This window comes from Pteropus medius, unplaced genomic scaffold (genome assembly GCF_902729225.1).
Source record: "Pteropus medius unplaced genomic scaffold, Ma_sr-lr_union100, whole genome shotgun sequence".
Lineage (NCBI taxonomy): Eukaryota > Metazoa > Chordata > Mammalia > Chiroptera > Pteropodidae > Pteropus > Pteropus medius.
Genome location: NW_024347790.1, coordinates 4,472,611 through 4,500,108, shown reverse-complemented (window position 1 = coordinate 4,500,108; position 27,498 = coordinate 4,472,611). Strand labels below are relative to the sequence as shown.

At 39.5% G+C, this 27,498-nt stretch overlaps 1 protein-coding gene across 4 annotated transcripts in view; it reads right to left on the bottom strand.

Moving 5' to 3' along the window:
• CACNB2 (calcium voltage-gated channel auxiliary subunit beta 2) overlaps window positions 1-27,498 on the bottom strand; it is a 309,505-nt gene that overhangs the window by 249,899 nt on the left and 32,108 nt on the right. The window lies entirely within an intron of this gene.

Sequence of the window (27,498 nt, the reverse complement as noted above, 5' to 3'; positions counted from 1 at the left end):
TTAGAACAAGGATGACTGCATGGAAAATATCATGCGAATTTCTTGGCAAAAAATCTACATTCACTTGCTAGATAAATCTAATAAAAAATTTACTGTGTTGAGTAAAATACATAATTATTAACAGCCAAGACTGTTTGCACATGAGAGTGAGTTCAAGTCGACATATATGGGGGTAATTCCACTAATGTAGGCTAGAAATCAAGAAGTTTCATAGAATAGATTTTTGTCTTCAGTATCAGAACTCTTGGCTTTTTGTTTCGTGTTATCGATGGCTGCATCAACTGAATAACTACTACTTTCTTTGCCTGTGCAGTCATGGGGCACGCCCGCCCTGTTCCAGCATCTGTGAAAATACCTGTTTATACTGTTACCTCAGACAGAGGAGTCTGAGCTGTAAGAACCATAATAAAGGATTTGATAACACTTCCTTATTTATAAGAGATGGAACTTTTTTTTTAATAATACAAAAGTCAGAACTTCTCTTTTGGACATTGAACTTCCAAAAATATTTTTGGATTATTACTCACGAAAGTAGGTGAATATTAGAAAAAGATTTTTATAAGCTTGTCTATCTTTTCAGTCTGTTTTTCACCATATGTAAATGATAAAAGAGGAGTCACCTTTTAAAGGCAAAATCTGATCCAGATCAAATAAGTGTTAGAAGTAAATAATATTAACTCTGTATATAGATATTTAGAGTTTTGGGAAATAAATAGAAAATGTCTGTAGTCAGTGGGTAAGAGTTCAGGGTGAGTTGTATCTGTACAGTGATTTTTAATTTAATAAGTAAAAATAAATTGAGATTCTAGAAATACATCAATAATATAATTAGCTAGCACGTATTGATGAGTTACTATGTGACCTAATATTTAGTATTTTACATGCACTATCTCATTAAAAAAAATTAGAGCCATGTGAATGAATTATTCTTATTATCTTCATTTTATAGAAAAAGAAAATAGTCAAAGGCTTAGCGAAGTCAACTTATACAGGGTCACCCTCTTAGTTCGTGACTACTGAAACTCTGACCTGACTCCAGAGGTGGTTCTCTGAGCCATTATACTATATTTCTTCACAAGTAACCCTAAACAAAGATATTTTGGGGGGTGTTTATGACCATAGTGCTAGAAATCAACAAATAATTTCCCACCTCGTAGTCTATAGCAACCTTGCTCACTAAGGGGCTCTGAAAGTTTGACATGTGTCACTGAAAACACATCCATCAAGTAGAACACATTTTGACCAGTGGCATTTTACTAAAGGTTTTTTTGTTTGTTTGTTTGTTTGTTTGAGGATAATTTACATTATGGAACAAAATGAGGGAAATTATTCAAAACATAGTGTTTTTGAGCCCTCCAAAATTAAACTGACATTTATTTCAAACATGGCGTTTCAGGCATTATGAAATGCAACAGCGCCCGTTTTCGAAAGAGCCAAGATAAGGTCATCTAACGGATCCTGAAGGCCGCCGGCCAGCTCTTTGGTTCTACGATGACTGACGTCTATAATTACATATAATATACGCATAATTACATACCACGTACGCTCAAAAACTGAAAGCATGAGAAATCACCTGCTCCGTGCTTTTTTGCTTCGTAGAAGGGCAAGCCAAGGTCCAAGAGGTTAATGACTCACGTTGCTGAGCTGAGTCCGTGCCATCCCACGAGGTTGCCCCACCCCGGCCCCTTTATGAGGAAAGCAGCCCCAGCGGTTCCCTCTGTAGCCAGACTTTGAGCCAACTGACCGGCTACCAAGGGCCACAGACGAACAAACCAGGAATGAGTTTTGACCACAATGCTCCCACAGCGACATTCCAGTTGCCTGAGGTGATCTTTTACGGAGGCAGGGTCTGCTATGGCCTTTCTTTCTTATGAGCTTGACCACGAACTCCTGAAATGGTGGAATCTGAACTTACGCTCAAAGCCCAAATGTCGAACACTTGACCCAGTTTGTGTACACGGTATTATATCATTGACTGGTATATCTCGGCTCTTACTCTCACTCTGGTTCATAACCCATGTCTCCTGACTTCGGATCCGGTGATTTTAATTTTGAAAGGTGGAATTACACTTTTTTTCCCCCTGAAGTTCTATTTTCAAAATAAAACCTTAAAATCAAACAAAAATAAAGTCAGAATACGAGCTTGATATTTTGACGGAGCTGTTCTGTGGGGGGAAGATCACTGAATAAGTGGCCCTGGAACAATTCACTGTCCAAACAGAAAACATGAAATTAGATCTCTACCTGATATCGTAAGTACAAATAAGTATGATTTTTTAAATCTTTAGGAATAAGTATAGAAGAATATCTGTATGCCCTTCTACTACTAGGGAAGGATTTCTTACAAGATGAGAAGTGGAAAACAAAGGAGAAAACTGTTAAAGTTGACGACACCACAATTTAGAATTTATACTCATGAAAAAAAAGTAGGGAAAAAACATACACTGGGAGGAGGTATTTGCAACACTCATAGCTGACAAACGTTTACTATAAAAATGATATAAAGACTTTAAACAGTTTCCCTCCTCTTCAAACCAATTCACTCTATACTTCTCCCAATTTCTTTATAATATCAACAATAATAATAATACAGCATCCTCCCTTAATCGAGAGAGATCAAGTCCAAAACCCCCAGTGGATGTTTGAAACCACAGCCAGTACCAAACCCTATATACACTACTTTTTTCCTATATGCATATACCTATGACAAAGTTTAATTTATAAGTTAGGCACAGTAAGATTAACAATAATGATATAGAACAATTATAACAATATACAGTAATAAAAGTTATGTGAATATGGCGTCTCTCTGATAACCAGGCTGGCTTCTAAGTGACTAATGGGGAGAGGGGGAGGGGAGGAGGAGAGCATCTACAGGGTGGAGACGCTGGACAGAAGGATGATTCACATCCCGGTGGGATGGAGCAGACGGCATGAGATTTCATCACACGACTCAGAACGGTGCACAATTTAAAACGTATGAATTGTTTATTTCTGGAATTTTCCATTTAATATTTCCAGACCACGGTTGACCACGGGTCACTGAAACTATGGAAAGTGAAACTGGATAAGGGGTGGGGGCTTACTGTAGCTGATGTTTATGGAGGCCTTCCCGTGAGCCAGCCCCTTCCTCAAGTGCTTCAGACACTATCTCATTTAATCTGCATGAGTCTACAAAGTAGTTACTACAATGATGCCCATTGACAGATGAGAAAAGAGGAACTTGCAAAGGCTAAGAAACTTGTCCAAAGGCACACAGACAGGAAATGGAGGACCTGGGATCTCAATCTCTATACTGAGTTCAAAAGTCATACTATTATTAACTCTATTATTCTACTTTCCATGATATGCAGGCAAAATATTATATTTTCTATTTCCTTAGAAAGCATTTAAGTTCCTTATTCTCAATTAAGGTAGGTTAAAGGAGAAATAATTAAGCTACTTTTAAATTTTGGATTCCCTAACGATAATACATTAATGTGACCCTAGATGCTAACAACAAATCTAAGAGGTAGAGTCTTTTACTACAGTCAATTTTCAGATAAGGAAACTGAGGTTTAGAAAAGATAAGTGTAACTCAGGGTTACACAGCTGACGAGTAGCAGAGCCAACACTCAAACCCAGGTCTTCTCTGTAATCCAAAAGCCCAGGTTTTTAACTATGACAATACTCTACAGATTTGCATTGCACCTCAAGGCCTGCCAACTCTCGAAGTCTGTGGGGGGAAAAAAAAATTCTTCACCATTGTCCCGAGAGCATCCTATAAAGAGTGATACGCAGTTTCTAATATTAATCAATTAGCATGTGGTCGACAACGATAATAAAATTGTTATATGTATTCATACACACAGACACATGCATACATATGTATGTGTACATTTCTCTCTATTCTGGAGCTGCATTATTCCTTTGATAAACTTACGCTTGCTTAAAATTGACTACAGTCACCCACTTAAATATACTTCGATACAGTCTAAAAACTTGAGTGCTCACCTGGCAGGTCCCCACCCTGTCATACTCCCTAATGGAGTCACAAGAAAAATGGGCACGGTAGGAAGAACAGTTCACTTTCAGACTGAGGGGGACAGAACATCCTTTCCTCCCATAAACCTAGAGGGGATCTTCTTCATCAATTTTAGCTAAGAGAAATTAGCATAAGTGTCTGACAGTATAAAAGAAGACATCCTCTTCTATTATTTTGCTCCTATGCATTTCAGAACTTACACATTCATTAAGACCTTTTGACAGTTTGTCGATGATAAAAAAAAAACCTGTCTTCCCTTTTGCACATCCAAACTAATTTAATATGTTTATCTTCACCAAAAAAGAGGTCTTGAAAAGGTCTTTTTCCCCAGACTATATTTGATTTCTCCTGTTCAATGTATCCAGATCATATTCGCAACATGAATGGCTCAAGAAAATGAAATTTTTAAATACTAATTCCTAGGTCGAGAAAGACTATATCATGTTGCCCTAAAAACAAATTTGTTTGCATTAATTAAAACAATATGACAGTCAAAACATCAAGTTTGATCTTGCTATATATAAATACGTAACAGCTAATATAGGTTAATTCTTTCCAACTCAGTAAATCGTAAGTGAAAAGACTGCAACACTTACAAATTCACAAATAGATTCTCTCACTGTCAATGTAATACAGATCAAAATCACAACTTATAAAACCATTCAGTTAAAGAAAGGCAAGATGGAAATATCTGGAAAAGTACATCCTTACTTTAGTTTCCTGTTGTAAAAGTCAAAAATAGGTAGACTTTCAAAATTAAAAGAAGACCTTCCTTGAAAAGTTAATAAAAGTTGTAATTTAAAGCAGAATACCCTTGGAGAAACACGTACAATTTTTAAAGAAAATTTTTAGTGCTCCATGATGTTAATCTTGCCTTTAAACTGTTTCTGGCCTAAGGCATAGGATAAAAAATAAAAAATAAAAAAAGGCCACATTTTTCTGCATGTGAAATAAAGTTATTTTTAAGACAGATCTATCTGAAAGCATTAATAAGACATAACATTTACATTATTTTTCACATCTACTCAAGTCCATGACCCACAAAGAAGGAAAGAAGCAATTCTGTAGGTAATATGGCATGGTGGCTAATCTGGAAAATTTACATTCACTTTGCACTACACAGCTTACTTTTGATTTAAATATGAGCAATCTCCAGCTGAAATCCTGTGATTTTAGTCATCAAACAAACTAACGGCATACACCATGGATCCCACGCAGGAGAAGCTCAACATCACTCTGAGTTTGTATACAGATGTCTATTTTACCACTTCCTTAGAATTCTTTAGAATTCATTTGTGCTCAGGGTTTTTCTCTCTAAACACAGTATCTTCTGTCACTTAAACCTTCTCCAAAATAGTAAGCTTAAGAGTTGCCTTTCAAGTAGCTGAGGTGACTGCAGATAAGGACTTCAGACCTTCTTCAGGCTGGCTCCAGTTTATCTGCTGATGAAATGTAACAGATGTGGCAATCATACAATCTTGCCATCAAGAACCAAGAGTTCCTCATAAATAGCCAAGAAAAGGGCTTGTCAACCCATGGACGTGTTTACATGTCTGGGTCGCAGTTAAACAGTTATATTACAGCCCTTCTGACAAGAGAGATGCACCTAATATTTGTATTTTAGAATTTTTAGTTTTAAAAAAAAACTTTGAGATTTAAAAGAAACCAGCGCACAATATGCATACATCAACTTGCACTATGTGGAATCTGACATCAAAACTACTAATTTGCTTTTATGTCCTTGTTGGTATAATAGTAACTTTGCTTCATGGTAATTATTTTAAGTCACACATGAAGCCAAACTTCTATTCAGATGCTATGCAACCTAATACATTGTGTCGATACATTTGAAAAGAGAGAACAATGAATGAAGAGTCAAACCTTAAGTGAATGTGTGCGAATAATTTTGTGAGCTTTACGGTACCACAGGTGCTTACATTATAGATTTCAGCACCATATGGTTTCTATATAATGTTATAAGCTGTAATTTTTGGCAAAGGATAACTGTATGTATTGTAATGCTCTAGGATATAATGTTTATTAATAAGATATACCAGCCCCTGTGCACAGTGGATTTCAAAATTTTACTTATCTATATATGTGAGCATGCCTTACTTTACACTCCAACAAATAAAAGAGGGTGGCATCTGTCCTCAGCCTCCGCCTGCCCAGATTCAGCACCAGCAGAGGCACCCCTCACCTCATCAAGCATTCCCTTTGGAGAGTGGTCAAAGCATGTTGGGGGTTCATGAGAAAGTCCCCAGGAGTTTGGGGGAAGTGCATGGATAGCAGTAGCTCAAGAAGTGGGGGCTCCACTTGGAAAGGAAGTTGGGGGAGAGGGCAGCTTGCAGGAGCCAAAAGGAGAGACTGCTCTCCACTTGGAAAATCCTCATCGGGGAGGGGCCTGGGGAAATGGAAAACCACGCCTCCCCTCTCCCTGGGACCCGCCCACAGACCTCAGCAGCAACTGGGGAACCAGACCAAATGAGAGCAAGAAGAAAGCCGTCTTCCCACCTCTGCCAGGTTATACAGTCTTCGCTGCCCCGAGTTCTCATCTGAACAGGAAAGAGTTAAACATCACCCACTTCTGCCAACTTCAAGCTGCTGGAGTGGGAGGAACAACTGGGGAGCAGACCAAGCCCCATCCAATTCCATGACTCGGGAGTCTGGTCTGGTGGCTGTGGAGATCAGATTTGAAGCATATCCATGATTGGAATTTTAAACTGCACAGGACTTTTTTTTTAAGTAGCCCCAAATGACTCGTAAGTTATAGAATGTGCCTGTTATTAAGATATTCTCCACCTAGTGGAAAGGTAACAGCTGGCACAGCTCAGTCAAAAGCATTGGATAGAAGCATAAAATAGAATCCACAAATTTTTGACTTTTCCACAAACTGGAAAACTCAAGCACAGCCTCTCTGCATACACAGAGAATAACAACAGCTACCGTTTACGAAGCCCTCACTCTGCTAGTTGCTATACCTAATACTTTATGAATCCCATTTAATTCTCCCAATGATGGCATGATCCCCATTATACAGACGAGGAAACTGAGGCTAGAGGTAGGAAGTAACCTTCTCGACAGTGCAAAGGGAGTGTGTTTGCACTTGAGTCTGATTCAAATGCTCGTACTTCTAATCCTGGATAGACAACCGTCCTGTTTGTAATGAAACCTTGAAAGCAACAATCAGGAAGTTTATATTTAAGGATACATACTTTAAGCTGTGAACGTGAAAAATAAAAACACGTGAGACCTACAGATTAGTAAAAATTAGAGAGTTTGCAATACAGAAGCCCAGGAACGAAAGCCAAATCTTTGTAAAGTGTAAGAAATCCAGCAAGAAAAGAAGCATTTTGCCACTAGTAGGAATTCAATAAATATTTGCTGACTTGAAATGAAGTCTACTCTTAAAATTGACTTAATATAGAAATATTGACTTAATTATAGAAACTATAATATGAAACGCCTGTGTGATCAGAAGCAACAACATGTGTATTCACTAACTCAACAAGGACTTTTGAGTGTTATGTTCCTTCCAGGTTCTTTGTCTAGACACTGTACCAGAGTCTAAATGACAGAGTGACCAAAACTGTACCTACTCTCGTGGAGCCTACCATGTATAAACCTATCATGCCATAGTTTCATCATCTCATTAAATCCAGAGGTTAATGATTTGCCCATAGCCCATCAAATGTCAGAGTGAAAATCACCATGCAAGCATTCTGAATCCTATTAACAGATTTAACTTTCAGGAGATCATAAATCTTACAAGAAAAATGATCACTTTCAAGAAAAAAACATTCTACTTCTGTCAGAGAAAGTCTTTTTGTTTTTCCCAATTGCATGAATATTTTGAATAGGCTGGTTAACAAATGCACAGTGCACATCCACAAATAATTTTAGGTCCACCTCTTCTATTAGGTAACTGATGCTTAGCAGTAATGCATCATTTCACACTATACTTTGTTGGTTAATGGGTAATCGATATGCTTCATTATAAGGTCAGTCATGAAAAACATAAATGACACTTAATACAAAAGTTTACATGCAGCAAGCCCAAACGCACCATAGCAACAGAGATTGATGAGAAACGCTTGGTTTCTATAGCAACTATCTCATGGACCATCTGTAAGCCAAACCAGGGCAGCAGAAGCAAAATGAGCACTTGTAAGGTCTGCAGTAGGTCCCTTTGTCTATTTCAACATAATGTTAAATTCTAATGTTTGTTTCTTCTATAAGGATATGCTCCCCTTTATTTGCCCTTTTGCAATCTGATTGCTTTTTTGTTTGAATGAGCCTGTTTTTATTAAGACTGATAAATCTAACCTTTGCAAATGTGACTGTAGTTTCCTAGTGAAACTTCCACACCTAAATGAATAAGCACAAACACAATGGGTCATTGGCATAAATGGAGGAACATGGACCGTGAAAATTTTTATATTTCAAAAGACATTCTTTAGAATGCTATTATAAAATGACAGTTCGTTGTTTATTTAGTGATTTGTATTCTGAAAACCTGCTTTTCATAAGAGCTGCAATTGGCAAGAAAGCAGAGAAGGGAAATTATAACACAATTACCGGTCCTTCTTCATTACCATATATGTAATCATGTTGCTTATTCTCCAGCCTCTGATAAAATCATCAACCATCACTCACATGTAACCTTTAAATTTTTTTCTCTAGAGATATACACATACCTATGTATATCTGTATAATGTATATATACATACGTGCGTTTATTTACTTCTACTTTCTCCCTCATTAAATTATCTTTTTTTGAAGGTACTAGTTGATAGAATATAGGAAACTAAATCTATGGAATATAGGAAAATAACAAAATATTTTAACCTTTGTAATGAAAGCTTTTCTGTACTCATTCATTGAGTGTCAACCTGAGGAAACATGCAAGAAAAGAGAAAGCCATAAACATCAAACAAGCAAAAATGTCTCCTGCGACAACTTGGATGGACCTCGAGGACATTATGCTAGGTGAGATAAGTCAGACAAAGACAAAGACAAATATTGCATGATCTCTCTTACATATGGAATCTAAAAACACTTAAACTGAAAGAATAAAGGGTAGAATGGTGGGGTGAGGGAATGGTGTTTAAGGGTTCAAATTTGCAACTAGCAGACAAATAAGCCCTGGAGACCTAACACACGCTGCAGTGAGTACAGATGACAAAACTATCATAAACTAAGAAACTAGATCTTAATTATTCCCATCACTAGAAGAAACAATAATTATGTGACATGACAGAGATGTCAGCTAATGCGACCATGGCAATCATATTGCAATATAAATGTATCGACATGCTGTACACCTTAAGTTCACACCATGTTATATGTCAATTATATCTCAATAAAAGGGAAAAAGGGAAAAATGGCTAATTCCCAGCCAAGGTGACAACCTCTTTATCCATCAGGGGTTCACACTTCGCACCCCTGACACCAGACTGCCTGACTTGTGAAGATGGTGCACCTCTGGCTGCGGCTTGCCTGCTGTTCAGTTATTCTGTGGTACTATTCTTTATGATTTCTTCACGCCCTAGTGCTCCCCTGGTTAAGTCTACTTCCGCACAGTCATGGGGAAGACAGAGAAACACCAAGTCTTCACTGAGAATTGGGTCTGGAAGCTGTGGCAAGAGAGCACACACTCATTTCCTTGGGTCTCCTTCGTAGCCAGTGGAAAATGCAGAATATTGCCAAGAGCTGCACCTGAGCTAGAGAGTCTGATATTTTCAAAGGGTGAGTGACAGAAGCTTAAAGCATCAATCCAAGGCAATGTTGAGTGAAGACTCAGTTTCATGAGGACCCTGTTAATAGACCTTTCTGAACAATGAAAATTTAGCGTTCTTTAGTAACAGAAAGAATCTGAAACGAACCTAATTACCCAGTGTAAGTATATACGTTGAGAGAGTGAGTTTCAATGTAAAAACACCACAGATTACAAGGTGAGTGCTTCTGGAGACTTAGCAAGGGCAAAGAATTTGCTGTTTCTAGGAGCTACAATACTTCAGGTGGAGGTTAGAAACAGGCATAACAGAATGAATAAACATCCCAAAATAGCACCTGAGGGTGACTCTGGAACTATGGGCCCTGGTCCAACCTGGTCCAACTGTGGACTCTGGTATAATTTATTCTATTTGACTGTCATTTACTGAACAATTCCTCTGTTCCAAGTGCTGTGTGAAATCCTTCATCTATATTATCTCCAGTTTTCATAAGTCCTTGGAGACTGGGTATTATTTCCTTTACTGTACAGATGAGAAAACGAAGGTTTAGAGGAGTTAAGAAATAATTTGAAATAAGTGGCAGAGCCGATTTTTGGACTCAGGTCTCTCTGACTCTAAAGAGACTCAACCTTATAATGTTTGCTGCTGTCTCAGTTTTTGGGGGTGGCTATAACAAAATGCCAGAGACTGGGCAGCTTATAAACAGTTCTGGAGGTTGGGAAGTCCAAGATCAAGGTGCCAGTGTGGTAGGGTGAGGGCTCCCTTCCTGGTTCACAGACGGCTGTGTCCTTGCAGAGTGAAAGCGGGTAGGGAGCCTATGAATGGGATTATAACACTAATCCCATTCATGAGGCTCCACTCTCACAGCCTAATCACCTCCCAAAGGCCCACTCACTAATACCATCACCTTCGGGGGTTAGGATTTCAACACATGACTTTTAAGGAGACACATTCTGAGCATTTGGGGTGCTTCATTTGAGTGCTGGAGAAACTGAAGTCCAGAAAAAATATATCTATATGTACTCAATCACAGCCAGAGACGAAACTAGAAATTAAATGTTTACCTTGAAACCACTATCTTCCAAATCATGCAAGATGACCTTCTTTAGAGGTTTTGTTTGACCCCACCCAAAGAAAAGTCAACAGGGTAACCCCAGACAACATTGTGATGCAGTCCGCACTCACCTTTTTTTGATTTGCCAGGTAAATTTTTCATAGACTTTCTTCACCCTTCAATTCTATCTTCTATTTCAGAAGTTCAAAGCATATGCCCTTTCTTCTCTAATCTAATTACCACCAAAATGTCCAAGAACACCGAGCTGGTAACATTTTGGTGAAAAGAGCCCTTCGACCAAAATTAGTACTTTAGTCATTTTCTATTTAGCCACATGATGAAATATTCTGTCATTTGTTAAAGAAAATCTATGAATCAAAGCAGATGAGAAGACACAGAGCAGGGAGGCTTGATATTCCTCCTGTTCCGTTATATTTGGCCCTCAGATTATACAAGAGGTTTGAAAATGGTGCTGGACCCTGTCATAAGGCAGCACGTGAGCTATCTAACAGGTCTGCAGCTTTGAAAGTTCAATGAATGAGCAATCACTGTGGCTAGAAAAAGACAGTGTTCAATATATTTCTGTTGAATGAAAGAATGATTAAAATAGTAATGCAGAGATAAATTTCTCCAGGTAGTAAGTTTTTAAGGAATAAACAAACAAAAAATCTCTCTCTTTGGAAGGACATAAAAAATTATCATCCAATAGATTTACTTTGGCCATGAAATCAAAGCCAGTGAACATCAACCCCAGTAGCTGACTGCAACCAAATTCTTACTCCATCATATAGAGTCAGAATAAATGTCATGGAGGTGAATTTAAGCACAAAAACATTTTCCTGTAGTGAAAAACCTGCTATTTCTAGAAGCAAGAAGTTCCAAATGGAAGGTTACCTCAGTATGAGAGCATTAGAAAACAATTTCTAAATGGCAATTACTCATTTCCCTCTCAAGCTGTCCATTCTTAAGAAATGGGGACAATAAGTAATTGCCACCTGACAATTATTATTATTGTAAAAATTAATAAATATGATTGAGGTCTGAGTTTCTTAGAAAAATCTGGTAATTACTAAATGTCTCAATTTGTAAGTAGCTCCTCATCAGGAAAAAAATGGGCCAATTCTTTCAATAGATAAAAGAGTGAATAATTAAATACTACAGAAAATATGCCTAATAGTTTTAAAAACAAAGAATCATTTTAATAGGAGCTTTCAATTTTATTAAAGTATTTATGCTCATTCTTACACACTAATCAAGCATAGTTCTTCTTCCTTTAATTAATGAAAAAGAGACAAATTTTAGGCCAGCCATATGATATACCAAAGATTATGCCAAGCACAATAAATTTTAAAAGTCAGTACGACATACAGATTACATAAATCAATAGTCTCCATTCATGACCCCTACAATGAAGATATTCAACACAGCAAAATTTTTAAAAGTATAATTTATGCAATGTCTATGAAAAGCTGCAAAATTATAGAGTTTTCTGAAAGGCAAACAATATCACTAATGCAAATCATCACTCCCAGAGCTCTTTGACTGTATTATTTTGTCACGTCCTTAGCGTTTTTAAATAATCATGGAACTTGTTAGCACTTTAGAGTAACAACAGTAGTTTAAAATGTCCACTGTTCAAAGATGTCAGAGTTTTTAAAACATAGCTTAATCAAGTATTCTACCTGAAAAGCCACTATTATCTCAGTTCATTCTTTAGTCATATTTGTTTATAATTACACACACACACACACACACACACACACACACCATATCCAATCCATCAGCAAATTCTGTTGCCTTTAAGACCAGGCCACCATCACGCTCCACCTGTGCTTCTATATTCACCTCCTCGCTGGTCTTCCTCCTTCCAGTATGGCTCATCCAAAAGTCTCTTTTCCACATGTAAAACACTCCTTAATACGTAAATCAAGTCCAGTCCCTACCCTCACCAAAGTCCTTCAAAGGTATGTCTAGGTCACTTAAAATAAAATCGAACTTCTGGTATGGTCCACAAGACCATATGCTACAAACTCTGGCTCCGTGACACCTCCCTCTCTTATCGCTCCTTTGCCATCAGCATGCTCCGACCATGCCAGCCTCCTCACTGGCAAGCGAGCGTGCCAAGCAAGGCTTCTCCTCAGGGCTTCTGCTCTTCGGGTCCCTTCTGTCCCAGGTCACGTCTTGGTGGTCCACTTAGGGCTTTTGCTCAGAAGCCTTCCCTGATCATTCCGCCCTCAAAGCATCAGTCCACTGTTCTCTGACCCCCCTTTGTTTTTCTCCCGAGCAGTTGCCATTATCTGACATTCTGCTCATTATTAGTTTGTCTGTCTCTCCACTGAGGAAAGAGACTTTGGTGGTTTCTTGCTGTAAATTCCAGAACTTGCAACAGTGCCTGATGCGGACATAGTAGGTTATCAGTAAATATTTGTACCACCTTCTTTTCAAAGAGCTGACAACCTTCACGTTTCAAAGCTTCTTTGCTACCACTTGTCTCAGCTGGCATATGTGAGTTGCAAGACAGTAATTTAAGAGGATCATGAATGCAGGTAAATCTTTCATTTTACATTTAGGGAGACTAGAAAAGGCCCAATTAAAATGAAAAATTATCCAGCATTATAAAGCAACATTGAGCAGCATGCTATATTAATAAATGCTATAGCATTTAGAGCAGGAGCAGATTGATTTGAAGCAGAGTGGTCATGACATGCTTCAGAGGGGACAATTTAAGGTGGATTTTGAGAGCAAGGTTAGGACTTTGAGATGCATGCAGAAGGAAAGCAATCATTCCAGGGAGAGGAAATGAAAGGGCAGAGCCAAGGCATGAACCTAAATCCTTAGAAACTGACCGGTAAACCAATTTGGCCAAAACCCAGCTATCTTGGTTCAGGCTGCAATAATAAATGATCGTGACTAAGTGGCTTATAAATAACAGAAATTTATGCCTCACAGCTCTGGAGGCTGGAAGTTAGAGATGAGGGGGCCAGCATGCTCGGGTTCTGGTGAGGACCCTCTTCCTCACGGCACAATGCCACCTTCTCATTGATCCTCATGTGATGGAAGGAGGGCTGGATAAGGGCACTAATCCCACTCACAAGGGCTCCACCGTTGTAACTTCATTACCACCCAAGGCCCCACCTCCTGACACCATCGCACTGGGAGCTGGGATTCCAACATATGAATTTGGGGGTAGGGGGGACACAAACATTCGGTCCTTAACACCAGCTTTAACATGCAAGAGACTTGGAGGATGAACCTGCAGAGTACAATGTCTTGAATGGAGGTTTGAACATCAGAATATTTCCCAGGAAGCAATGGGAAGTCATTCAACATTCTTCCATCAGCGTTGTGTCACAAACATCATGTTTCAGAGAGATTAATCTGGTGGCAGAGATTAATCTGCAAGGGACGAGAGGAAGGGACCGCCCCAACGAATGGCCTCTCATCAGGAAGTTCTACAGAGCTGAGTGTGGTGCACGCCGATGGCTACAACCACCAAGTCCACTCTCCCCTTCCCAATGGTACCCCAAACTTTATTCGACTTTCTGCCCATCCTCCACGAGACATATGCTTCAGGAGAAGCTGACCTGACCATATTTTTGTCTCGAAGTAATCCCTTCCTCCATGTCACTGCCTGACTCACAAATCCAGCTGGAAACTAATCAAAATATGGTAATCCTCTCGCCAGAGGAACTGATTCCGGAGCAGATATGTGACCCGGTTCAGAGTAATGAAGATGAAGGGATATTTCCTAGAAACTGCCAGAAAAACGTCATTTCAAGATGCGGGTTGGATGTCGCTGTGGCCGAGTTTGAGGATCCGAACTCCTGGAACCATCACGCTGTTGGCTGAAGTACGGCAGAGCCGAGAGAATCACAAAGCAGCACTGGAGTGCTTGGACCAAGTCCATTTTGAGGCCTGCTTTATCTCCGGACTTCCACTCCGCCAGCCAATAAAATTCCTTATGGCTTAAGCCAGGTTGAGTTGTCTTTGCCGTTCTTTACAGGCAAAAGCATTCTAACTGATATACCTTAGCCATGAAATAATGAGCGTCTGGGGTAGGTTATTGGCAGAGGAATAGAAGAAATGGGAAGGAAGGGATTTGCTCACTCTGTAAACATTTACTGAGTGTTCCCTGTGTGTCAGGCCCATATGCTAGGTGCTAGAAGAATAAGAAGATGAATAAGACACAGTCCCTGGCATCGAAGAGTCCTAAAATTATTGACCAAAAGTCATAATCGTCACAGTAGAGCAGCACCTAGGTAGATAGGAGGCATAATGGAGTGCCCCATGGGGAATGAAAAGAGAGAGGAAAATAGAGGAGAAGAGAGAGAGAGAGAGAGAGAGAATGAATGTGTAACAGAGCATCCTAAATTCAAGAAAAACTCAGGACAGGTTGTAATCAGAAGACACTGTACCAGAAAAAAAAAACAAACAGTAATATTGAGAAACTGACTGGCAATTTAAGCTTTGTTGCCTGAAAGACAATTGTCCTAAAGCCTAAATTATTTTTAGGACAAAGTCGGACACACATACAAAGGCATTTCATTCACAGTGAGGACATTAAAGGAAAAGAGAGGAAGATGAGTTTGTTTTAGACATCCACGAGATTAAATGACACAATAAAAATGAAGTCTTGCTTTAACGAGTGATTGGCAAAGGGTACACTGAAAAATGCATTGTTGCCGCTGTGTTATAAATAGCTTCGCATAGCGGGTTAAAATAAACTCTGAAGCCACAAGAGGAATCTAAATCCTGAAGTTTACAATGAACTGCCTGACTTGAAGCAATTTACTTAATCTCTCAGCATCACATCTATAAAACAAGAATGGCCATACTCACAATAGCTTCCTTCTGATAGGATTACTTTGAAGGTCAAATGAGTTAATAGATGTAAATCCTACACGACCAAACCTGGGACATAGTAAGTGCTCAGTAAGTGACAGCTATCACACTGGTGAGTGTGACTATTGCTATTCTTATTCGCGCTGTGATGGATAAGAGAAGCTAGATATTGGTAATTTTTAAAAGGCATCACAGAGATCCAGTTAAAGGCTTGATTTTAAGAGTACAGATGCATTTTAATGCAACAACAAACAGGATGTTGTGTGCCAAAGGGCTTGACTCTCATGGTAAATTCTAGTTCATAGATGTGACACACAAAGTGACAGCAGCTTTCCCTTTTTTTTTTCCCCAAGCAGCCCAGGGAGACACTGAACCAGTCACCATATTTAGGGATGAGCTCCTAAGCATATCGCTAAAGGCAGATGACACTTGGAACAAGAGCTGTCTCCGCCGTGTTGGGCACTGACAGTCCGAACAGAAGACATTCTTGGCACGCCTGTCCCAAGGTTGCTGAGCAGGCCGCTGGCTCTGAACCAGCAGCCCATAATCCACACTCTCTTGGTGAGCGGAATGCCTTTATGAGACATTTACCAGAGTCTGAGACGCAATCTGTGACCACAGGACACAGTGAATCTAGCTGACCCACATGGAACTAGACCCGAGACCTGGCCTCTTGGCCCCACTCGCCAAGCTTTCTGGGGAGATTAATCACCCCAGAACCTCTTTAACTGCCGGGGGGAGTCAGCTTGTGTTCATGGCCTTGTATGTGTAAGGAGTTCCTCAATTGGAATGAGGTAGAGCGCTGGGCACTTCCGTTTGAAGCACTGATTCTATTCTCCTCTGTTTACACTGGAATTTCTCCTGTGGCATTTCAAGCCTCAAAACATGCAGTTTTATATAAACTTACTAAACTGGCTAACAACTGTTTAATGACTGCCTAAAATAACTCAAGTGAAAAAGAGCAAACCCCATTACATTTTGGAAAAGTATTCCAGAGAAGAACTTGAACTCTCCTTCGCAATAGCTGGATATTTAAAGAAATGTCTTGTTTAATCATACGGAGCCGTATATTTTTAAATTCAAAGGAAAAAAAAATAAAATTTAGAGACGATAAACATACTAATAGTCCGATGAAGTGCCGTTTTCTAAATGCTGAATCTAGGGCTGAACGTTTAAAGCCGGAATCAAATTTTATTTCCGAAAACGAATCGTCTTCTGATAAACTTGAACTTGGCAATCACCGTAAAGTCAGTGGACATCGTGACGTCCACACTGTAGTTTCCTACTTTGCATGACTGGACTTGGACTGCTAAGAGCAAAATTAGAGGTAGGTTTATTTCATAAAACAGAAACTCCAGCACAGAAGCGTGGAAGACCTGCAGAGATAATATCTAATCTGGACATGTTGTTAGAGTCAAAGTGACCCTCAGTCTCTTCTTCCAAGTGTCCCGATGGAGACACTAAACGAATAAGTCTTCCCATATCACCCGGGTGTCACTATGGTCTCCTGTCCCAAAATGAACAGCTCCTGTAAGGAGAAATATGCAAAGGAACCTGGCTGACTTAAAGCCTTTGTTGGGTGTCCTCAGGGCACGACACCAGAAGCACAGGAGGGATCTGAGACTCACACGTTTTCTGAACCCTGAGCTGTAAAGATGTCCAAACCTTCTAGAAGTCCCTTCTAGAGAAGCGAGTTTTTAAAAATCCCTAGCAAACCGAGCTATGGCCTGCAGGTGTTTACAACTTTGGGTCTCGGTCAAATCGGGAAGATTTCATTCACTGGCACCTGGTTTCCTGTGTTGGGGGAGGGGGTGTCCAGAGTGGCTGAAGGCCTGATGCATGTCACGGTCGCCATCGCGAATCCTGTTTGCGTACTGAGCAAAATGGAGGACACAGATGAACATCAGAAGATGACGAAGAAAATGAAAACCTGAAAAAGTGCGGGCTAAGGGGACGCTCACAAAGGGAACCGCGGCAGTGACGTCAGAGCTACACCAGAATCCGACTGTCTGGGTAAAGCTTTTTGATTCAGGGAACCGCTCCAGATCCAACTATTTTGGGTCTGTGCTCAGGTCCCAGCTTCTCAAAAAGGTCTACCCTGCTACCCTGTTTAATACTTCACTCTATTTTTTCTTTTTTTCCATAGCACTTACCACCTTCCAACATACTACACAGCCTACATATTCTGTTCAGTGTGTATCTAGCTCCCCACACCAGAATGAAAGCTCCAGGAAAAGCAAGGAGCTTCACTGTTTCAGTCACTGATATCTCATGAGCACACAGGAGAGTGCCTGGCACATCGTACATACTTCGTAAACATTTATTGAAAAAAAAATGAGTGACTCTAAGATGTGACCTGTTTGTTCAGACAGCTTTCGCTTCCTTCCTACAAAACCTCCGCAGCCTGCCAGCTCGCCCCCACCTTCAAGGAGAGAGGCTCAGAATGAGTCTCTCAGAGGCAAAGCATCCATCAACCCTTCATACCGAAGTGAGGAGACCGTGGGTCAGGTCAAGAGATTAAAGCTTTGAGTTCTAGAAGGATGCCCTCTTGGTAGAGTCCTTCTAGAATTATTATTATTATTATTTTTTTTTGCAGTTCAACTTTTTATTTTAATAAAATGAGAATATGCGCAGCACATGCAATGCTAGCATCTAAACTAATACAATAAGCAATTACTAAAGCTACAGTAACTTGAGGTTCAATCTTCACATTCAGAGAGTTTAACTCCATTCTTGTGATTTTTGAAACCTTATTAACTGAAAATATTGCTTACTGATGAAGCTTGCTCAAATGCTATTGCCGAAAGTACAAGTCACTGATTATGCTAATACGACAAATATAACCACAAGTGGGAGACTTCTTTTCGTCCCCAAATAGCTGGCAAAATGAAGGAGGCCTTGTTTCCCTTCAATTTTAAAGGTGGGGTTGGGGGGTCTATCCTCAAGTAGAAACTAGGAATGGCCTAATAAAAAGAAACCATTTAGACTTCACACCCACTGTGATTATAATTTTTAAAAAAAATCAGGAATTAATGGCGTTAGCAAGGATGGGGAAACAGTAAAACATGTGTACATTGCTGTTGGGAATGTATATAATGGTTCATCTACTATAAAAAGCAGTTTGACAGCCCCTCAAAAGTCAGGCACAGAATTACCATATGATCCTATAATTGTACTCCTCAGTATATATATGCCCAAAAGAACTGAAAACAGATTTTTCAAACAAGTACATGGACACTCATATTCACAGAAGCACTAGTCACAATAGCCAAAAGGTAGAAACAGCCCAAATGTTCATCAACGGATGAAGTGAGCAATGGTGGTATATCCATCCATACAACGGAATATCGTCCAGATATGAGAAGGATTGAAGTACTGATACATACTACAGTATGAAAGACCCTCCAAAACATTATGCTAAATGAAAGAAGCCAGACACAAAAAGGTTACGTATTATGATTCTATTTATATGAAATATCCAGAAGATACAGAGAGTAGATGAGTGGTTGCCGGGGGTAAGAAAGACTGACAGAAACTACTTAACGGGGAAGGGGTTTTACTTTGGAGTGAAATATGTTGCAACCAGACAGAGGCAGTAGTTACACATCATCGTGAATGTATTAAGTGCCACCGAATTGTTCACTTTACAATAGTTAATTCTACGTTATCTGAATTTCACCTCAGTGACCTATTTTTGAAACCAAATTTTTAAAAATGAAGCCACTTTGGCCCACTTGGTATAGACAAAGAATCCCCAAAGGTTCAAGGTGTCAGATCCACTGGGGTTTTGGTCCAAAGCCCAACTGAGTAACGTGGCGTGCCTCTGACCTTCACCTCTGCTTCCGTCTCTGCTGGAGAACAGAAGAAGTCACTCCTGATCTGTGGATGGTTGAAGATGGTCGTCCAGGATTCAGGCATTTACCATCCTAGATTCCTGCCTCGGGTCTAGTTCTCTCACTTGTAACTTTGTATTTATATTAGAACGTACTTTAGTCCTTTTTACCACAGTGGAGATCAAGAAGACTAGATCTGGAGGTGTTTCATTTTCTCCTAATCCTCCTCAGTCACCGAAACAAGAAGCACAGGGCTGTGAAAGAAGCAATTCAACAGGGCCACTGGTCTCAAGTTCTAGTTCCTTTCCCAGCTCCATGTCATCGGAATATTCATTAAGCTTCTCTGAACCTGTTTCTTCATTCACAAAAGATAGATCGCAATTCCCACCATACTTATCTACATGGTTATTTCAACAGTCAAAGGAGAAAAGGAATATAAAATACTTTGCGAACACCCAGACCCATCTGTTCTTCCTCCTCATCTTTCGCAAATTCATCTCTCTCCTCGCTGCCCCGGTTCGAGACACAGCCAGCACTGTGTCGCTCTCGGTGTACCTTAACCTAAGAAAGCTACTGGTACCTCTAGTTCACGCTTTTCCCAAGCGTCCTCCTCTGCCACCAGATGATCTTCCAAAACTAAATCTAATGATGCCCCAGCCCTGCTTAAATTCCCTTTCTATTTCTTATCGCCCTCCATGCAAAGTCCTTAAACATGGCCTCGAGACCTTTTAGGATACAGCCCCATCTTATCTGGACTGCGCTTCCTTTATTAACGCCTAGCGTTCGGTTTCTCAGACACACCACGCTTCCTGAAACAGTCTCCCCATCTCCCCATCTCCCCCCGAGCCCCGCCTCTCATTAGCACCAACTCCTCCAACTCTCCCTGGATAAATTCTACCAAATTCTATCATAAGGTTCCAACAAGACACCGCTTCTTCCAGGAAGTCCTCCATGACATCCGCCCATCAAGTCTGGATTAAGGACCCTCCGACATGGCAGGGCGACTGGGGTGGGTTAAGTGTCAGGAGCAGAGAGAGGAAACACAGCAGGTGAGCCCCTGGGTCCTCTTCTATTGAAAGAGCGGCTGGAGGGAATATACCTGAGGGACCGGAAGCTGCTCGTACACCATCGTATTCTCGGACCGTCTGTATTAGAGAAAACCTACGTGAACACGTCTCCTTTATTACATGGATCTTCTCGCCCCTGGTCACGGGTACGAAGCCAGCGTGAGAGTCCCTTTCTGATTAACATTCATTAAAAGCCTACGACTCTAAAGGGCACAGAGGATACAGACAGGAGTGATGGGCCTCAAGGAGCCTCAACAGTGAAGAGGCTCAGGGGGTAAGAAAGTCAGCCTAGTGCTTCTCTATGAGCTACCGCATCCCGACTATCGCTCTGAGCTTTATGAGAGCCTTAATGCACACATATACACACTCACTCACTCATTCACACACACACACAGCATGAGCACATACACACAGACTTATATGCACATATAAGCACGCTCATCACGAACGCACACACCACAATTAAAATGGTCTTCAAGAATTTCTGAGCAGGGCTATGACCAGCACATACTGGCTTTGTGTAAATTAGCCAAGTGGATCCCCTCTAGGGAGACTGATTAGAAAGAAGCAGCTCTTCCTCTAGACTCCAGCCAGAGGACTGGCCGAATTTCAGGTTCTGCCTGCAGGTCTTAGCAGGTCCCTTGTAGGAGCCAGCTCTCACAACCAGCACAACTACGTGCAGTGGACAGGCCTTGCTGGGCCTTTCTCATCTGTGGCCACTCACCCGGAATCCCACATGAAGAAGGACATGTGTGGTACTTAAGGTTTTCGATTCACAGTAGGAAGGAGAGAGGGACCCAGGGTCAGTTCCTCCCCATCGGCCAAGAGAAAAAGTGTTATACGCTCTTACAAGAAACCACCTCCCCTTACAGACTTGTTAATGTCGGAGACTCAGGCTCAGTATTAAAGCTGCAACTCGTTTGATCTCTTTTTGTTTTGTATTTACACACTCTAGGAATGCATTCCGTCCCTGTTCAATAAATGTCATTCTTGGAGTTTAACTAATAAGGTAAACATCATTATCTCCATACCTAGGGTCAATCATCCTTTCTTCATTTGTACAGTTCACAAGGACACTTGTCCAAAGATGATTGCTGCTTACTGCAGTGGACCCTGGCAGGTGTTGCCTAGATCGCTTGTTGCCTCTTGGATGAAAATGCCCCCACCAACGTCATGCCCTTTGTGGGTGGTCCCCATCTGATGGCTCACCTGGGAGGGTGGGACAATAAGACCCAGGCTCCAGAGCTCCCCACTGAGTCACTGAGGCAGCTATCACTCCTGTACTGCACCTCAACTTCTCTCTCCACATGATCTGCTTCCTGTCTCACCCTCGCAGTTGTGTGTCGACCCCAAGTGTACACCCTAAAAAACAGAATCAGTCGAATCAAGTCTGCTACACTGTCTCAGAGTCCACCTCTCAAAGAGCCCAATCTGCAACACTCACCATGATGACCCCATTTCAACAAATCGACAGCTTGTTTGAGAAAAGCTTATACGCAGCAGTAGAAGATCATAGGTTTGAACCCCACGTGAATCACTAATTTCACACAAAGAAAAGCCTTATTCAAGGAACAGGGATGGAAACCCCATTTGCAGAAAGATAGGTCTCCTCAAACCACCTCCTATACATTTCTTGTAGACAGAGGGTCAGGACCATCTCTTCGTCCACACAGAGGCAGGGAGGACCACATCAAGTGTTGGGAAACCCAGGGAAAATAAATGTAATCTCTGACTTCTAAGAATTACAGACCCATAAAAATGTAATTCTTAGAAAAACAAAGGGGGCAGGGGAAAATCCAAGGCAGAGCAAACGATTTTAAATGTGGCAGTATCAAAAATAAATTTTGGAGTGTGTATATATATGTATATATATATATATATATAAGATTATATATATATATATATAAGATTATATATATATATATAAGATTATATATATAAGATTATATATATATAAGATTATATATATATGTATATATATAATCTTTGTAAATTAATTTAAATCTTTTTTAAGTTAATTTTTTAAGTCAGAGAACATCTCCAAATTTAAATAATTACTACTAAATATATATGACTTCTTCGTTTCCTATTTGGATGCCTTTTATATCTTTCTCTTGGCTGATTGCACTCGCTAGGACCTCCAATGTTATATTGAATAACGGTGGCAATAGTGGACAGCCTTGCCTTGTTCCTGATCTTAGAGGGAAGGTTTTTAGTTTTTCACCATTAAGTATAATGTTGGCTGAGGGCTTGTCATAAATGGCCTTTATTATGTTACGATACTTTCCTTCTATATCAATTTTGTTAAGTGTTTTGATAAATGGATGCTGTGTCTTGTCGAAGGCTTCTTCTGCATCTATTGATATGATCATATGATTCTTATTTTTTAATTTGTTTGTGACAACCTGGATGGACCTCGAGATAATCATGCTAAGCGAAATAAGCCAGACTGAAAAAGTTGAAAATCACATGATATCATTTATATGTAAGATATAAACCTAAAAGCAACAAATGAACAGGACAAACAGAGACTCAGGGACATGGACATTGGACTAGTGGTTACCAGAGGGTAGTGGGTGGGAGAGGAGGTAAGAGGTAGAGAGGGTAAAGGGGGTCAAATATAGGGAGGTAGGAGGAGGGTGAAGAGTGTAAAAGAGATCAAATATATGGTAGCGGAAGGAAACTGAACTCTGGGACACACAATAGAATATATAGATGTCAAAATATAATGTATACCTGAAAATTATATCATTGTATTAACCAATGTTACTCCAATAAACTTAATGAATGAATGAATGAATGAATGAATAAATAAATAAATATGAAATACAGATTCAGAGACTGAATAGTTTCATTCTTTGTTGTGCATGATGAGGACACACCCTCACGGAGACTAAATTTCCATATGAGGGGCACACACACCAGTCACGACATGGAAGTAAATATGAACAGGTTCTGAATTCCCAAAGCTCCCTTATCCATTCTCTGCTATTGAAATCTGAAGTCGCTGCCATCTTGTTTGCTTGGGGTCTGCAGCCACGTGCTGAGTTTAACACGAACACCTGTGAACTGAATTGTCTGAAAATATGGCTTCAAGGTGGCCAGGGTATAGTGGATCACTGACCAACACTGGGGTTAGGTGACCCTCACACAATTGAAAATATGAGCCTAACTTTTGACTCCTCAAATCTGTAACCACTTAAGCCTACTGTTGACCAGAAGCCTTACCAATAACAGAAACAGTCGATGAATAATTTGTATGTTGTAGGTATTATATACTGTATTTTTACAGTCAAGTAAGTGAGAGGAAAGGAAATGTTATTAAGATTATTGGGAAGAGAAAATACGCTTACAGTATTTATTGAAAAAACTCTGTGTATAAGTGAACCCACACAATTCACACCCATGTTGTTCAAAGGTCAACGGTATAGTCGAGACGCTTTCCGTTGCCTCCGTAGCCAAGTACTGATGAAGATGTGAGGGCAGATGTGGGGGTAATGGAAACTGATCCACCGTTCCAGGAGGACGAGTTGTCAATATGTAATAAAAACCTTAAAAATATTCATATTCATAATGCTCGACGATTCAACTTGTAGAAAAGTGCCTCCAGGCAAGAATTTGATAGCACTATTCTCTACCATGGAGAATAATGAAGACGACCCAAATGGCTTTCAATAAAAATTGTTTCAAGTACAGTACATAGTATTATAAAATGAAATATTATACTGACAATACTAACAGAGAATTTTGTTGAGTGAAATGGAAAGACGTTCATAATTTTCCACTTAATAAAGAAAATTAACTATGGGACAATACAAATAATAAGAAATAATTTTGTGTGAAAATACACATACATACAAACACATGTATATGCATCCAAAAAGCATAGAAGGATATAAAAATACAACATCTGGAGAACCGTGTAATATGTGATTGTCCCCCTTTTTGCTCTATTTTCAAATTTCACTGCAATTATGAATTAATGTTTGAATAACTTAGCAAATATTTTAATGACATATAATGAAGGTAAATTCTCATTCAAAATGAGGCACAAATGAGACCATAAAATGAGCCATTTTGAAAATACCAGATTATTATTAAAATGTGAAAGCCCAAGATTTTCAAGAATTAGCTATTGTGAAGATTTTTTTTTTACTAGAGAAACCTTTAATTTGTAATCCTTAACTCTTTCCAGAGTCTGTCCTAATACTGATCTGAGTTCAAGTTTCATAATATGTAAAACACACACACATACACAGCAGAAATAGCCCCAAATCTTAACAGTGGTTATATCATATATTGTCTTTCTTTTCTATATTAAGAATATATTATTTTTATAATCAGAAAAAGATAATGAAACTATGTTCATTTAAGACAGCCCATTCATATGCTATCATGATACTAATGATGAGATTATATATTTGTCTCCTACTTCCCTATATTTCCAAAATTTTCCAAAATGAACATATACTACTATCATTTAAAAAAATAAATACACAAACGAAATGGTCCTAAGTTTCAAAGTTTGGTTAAAATTCAAGGCTCTGGGAAGAATTTAAATAATAACTGGAATTTCAGGTGGTATGTTTGCTGTTAACGAAGGGAAATATGAAAGCGATCATCAGATATCACCAAACAGGTCTGCTGTCTAGCTGCCTGGAGGGGTCATAATCTAAACATAATTTCAACATTCCAAGAACCACACCCCCCCACTATCACCCCAATATCATCACCCACCCCCTCTCTCTGTTCTATGCCCTTCATTTAACACTACCCCACAATCATGTCTTGATTTTCCTAAAAAGGCAGAAACATTTTAAAAGCCAGAGATTAGGCGTTTTTGCATCCTTAGCAGAGGCATTGTTCAGTCTTTATAAAGTCATTTGACTTTGAGCATGTCATATCAAAACACTCTTAAAAGATGAGGCACAACGTTAAGTAACTGAATGTCCTAGAGGAAAAGCTTTAAACAAAGATAGTTCGCTTTATTAGATTAAAAAACGTTCTCTGAGGGCTGTTTTGCCTCTAAGAATACTCTGTTATACAATTAAATATCTACTCTCAAATTTCACTTAGTGATATTTAATACACACACACACACACACACACACATATATATATATGAACTCTATGTCGAGTTAAAAATTGTCTTCCTAAAAAGAATCTTTTTTTATTAACACAGTGATTTTTAAAACACTGTCACGTGATGTCTTTTTTTTTATTCATTTTTGGCCATTTGAACAAAGTATTCAAAATTTGATACAAAATAGCCCATTCCATTGAAAAATCTAATGCACACTCTAAATTCCAAAAATGTCCAAAAAAGTCAATTGGATGGCCTTTTTCAGGTTAACTTATTCTCATTTACTACCATTTACTGGGCATTTATAATGATAGTAAAAGAAGTCATTTCCAATAATGTGATGGCTCAGATGATTTAGAACTTCTGTCATCCTTAGTAACACTCTCTCTGAGCCACCGCTGTCACTGCAATTTCTTCCCACGATTCTCCCTGGCTTCGGTGCCCAGGCTCACTGGCCTTCCTCCCTCTTTACGTTACGTTCATTCCACCTGCTCTGCTGGCTTTAAGTGTCCCTTCTTCAAGGAAGCCTTCCCTGACAACCCAGATTAGACCAGCTCCCTCTCTTCCCCTTCACGGCTCCCAGCTCCCAACACTCACCCTTTCCAGCACCTCCCATCTGGAAAAGGCTTATATTTAATTGATTCACACTCTATTCCCACTCAAGGCAGGAAGTTCTCTAGCAGCAGAGACCATGCATTTTACTGACCATTAAATCCCCAGACCAGAGCATGGTGAGCTGCATAAAAGCTCCTCCGTTATTTTTGACTGATTTTGATCGAATGAACTTCATTCCAAAGATAATTTCCATGTTGTAGACACACTTTTAGTCATATATACATATCCGTGTTTCTGTTTAAATGTCAGCTCAAAGAGGTCTTTCTGGAACACCTCCCATCCACCATTCTGTATCATCTGACCCCATTTCATGCTTTTTCCAACCACTTATCACACCTGACACACATTTCTCTGTTCACTGTCTACACCACCAGTATATAAACTTCATGAGGGCATAATTTATCTGTTTTGTTCTTTGCCATATCCCAAGAACCCAGATCAGCTTCTGGCACACGGTAGGCACTAAACGAAGATTTGTTGAATGAATGAATGAATGAATGAATGAATGAGTATGCAAGCAAAGCTGCCAAAATGGGAATACCACTCACACGCCCAAATTTCTACCTTCTGATAATCTCTGCCCATCTGTTGCCAGGCTTTCGTCAAGGTAAAAGACGTATTTCCATTTTCCTTTCTATTTTCCAAATGCAAGCTACTCTGACATCAGTACTATTTCAGTTAGTATATAAAAACAAGTACCCTGCTAAAACAGTGTCCAAAACAGTCCAAGATGCCAGAACAAATTCATTCCTTTCAACATTTCCTGGGCAACAGCAAACCCAAGATGACCTTCGGGTTCCCTTTTGCCAAAATGCATTATAACCTTGCTCAAATTAATGCTCACCAGAAGCAGCTGAGCTCACTATATAAATGGAATTTAAATAACATATTTCCTATCTGGAAGCACTCTGCTTACAGTTTAAGTAATCTGATGTTGTTAATAAATTTTAACAAAAATCTAGCTACCAAAGAACTATTTTAAGTTTAGTTTGTTATACACTTTAGAAGGGTGGATTTTATGGTATGTGAATAATATCTCAATTTAAAAAAAAAAAAACACCACTGGAGGAAGGGTCTACAAAACACATGATCAGTACTCAAAACTGTCAAGGTCATCAAAAATAAGGAAAGTCTGACAAACTGCCACAGCCAAGATGAGTCTAAGGAGACATAACAATTAAACATAATGTGTTGTCCTGGATGGGATTTGGGAACAGAAAAAGAACATTAAGGAATAACAAAGGA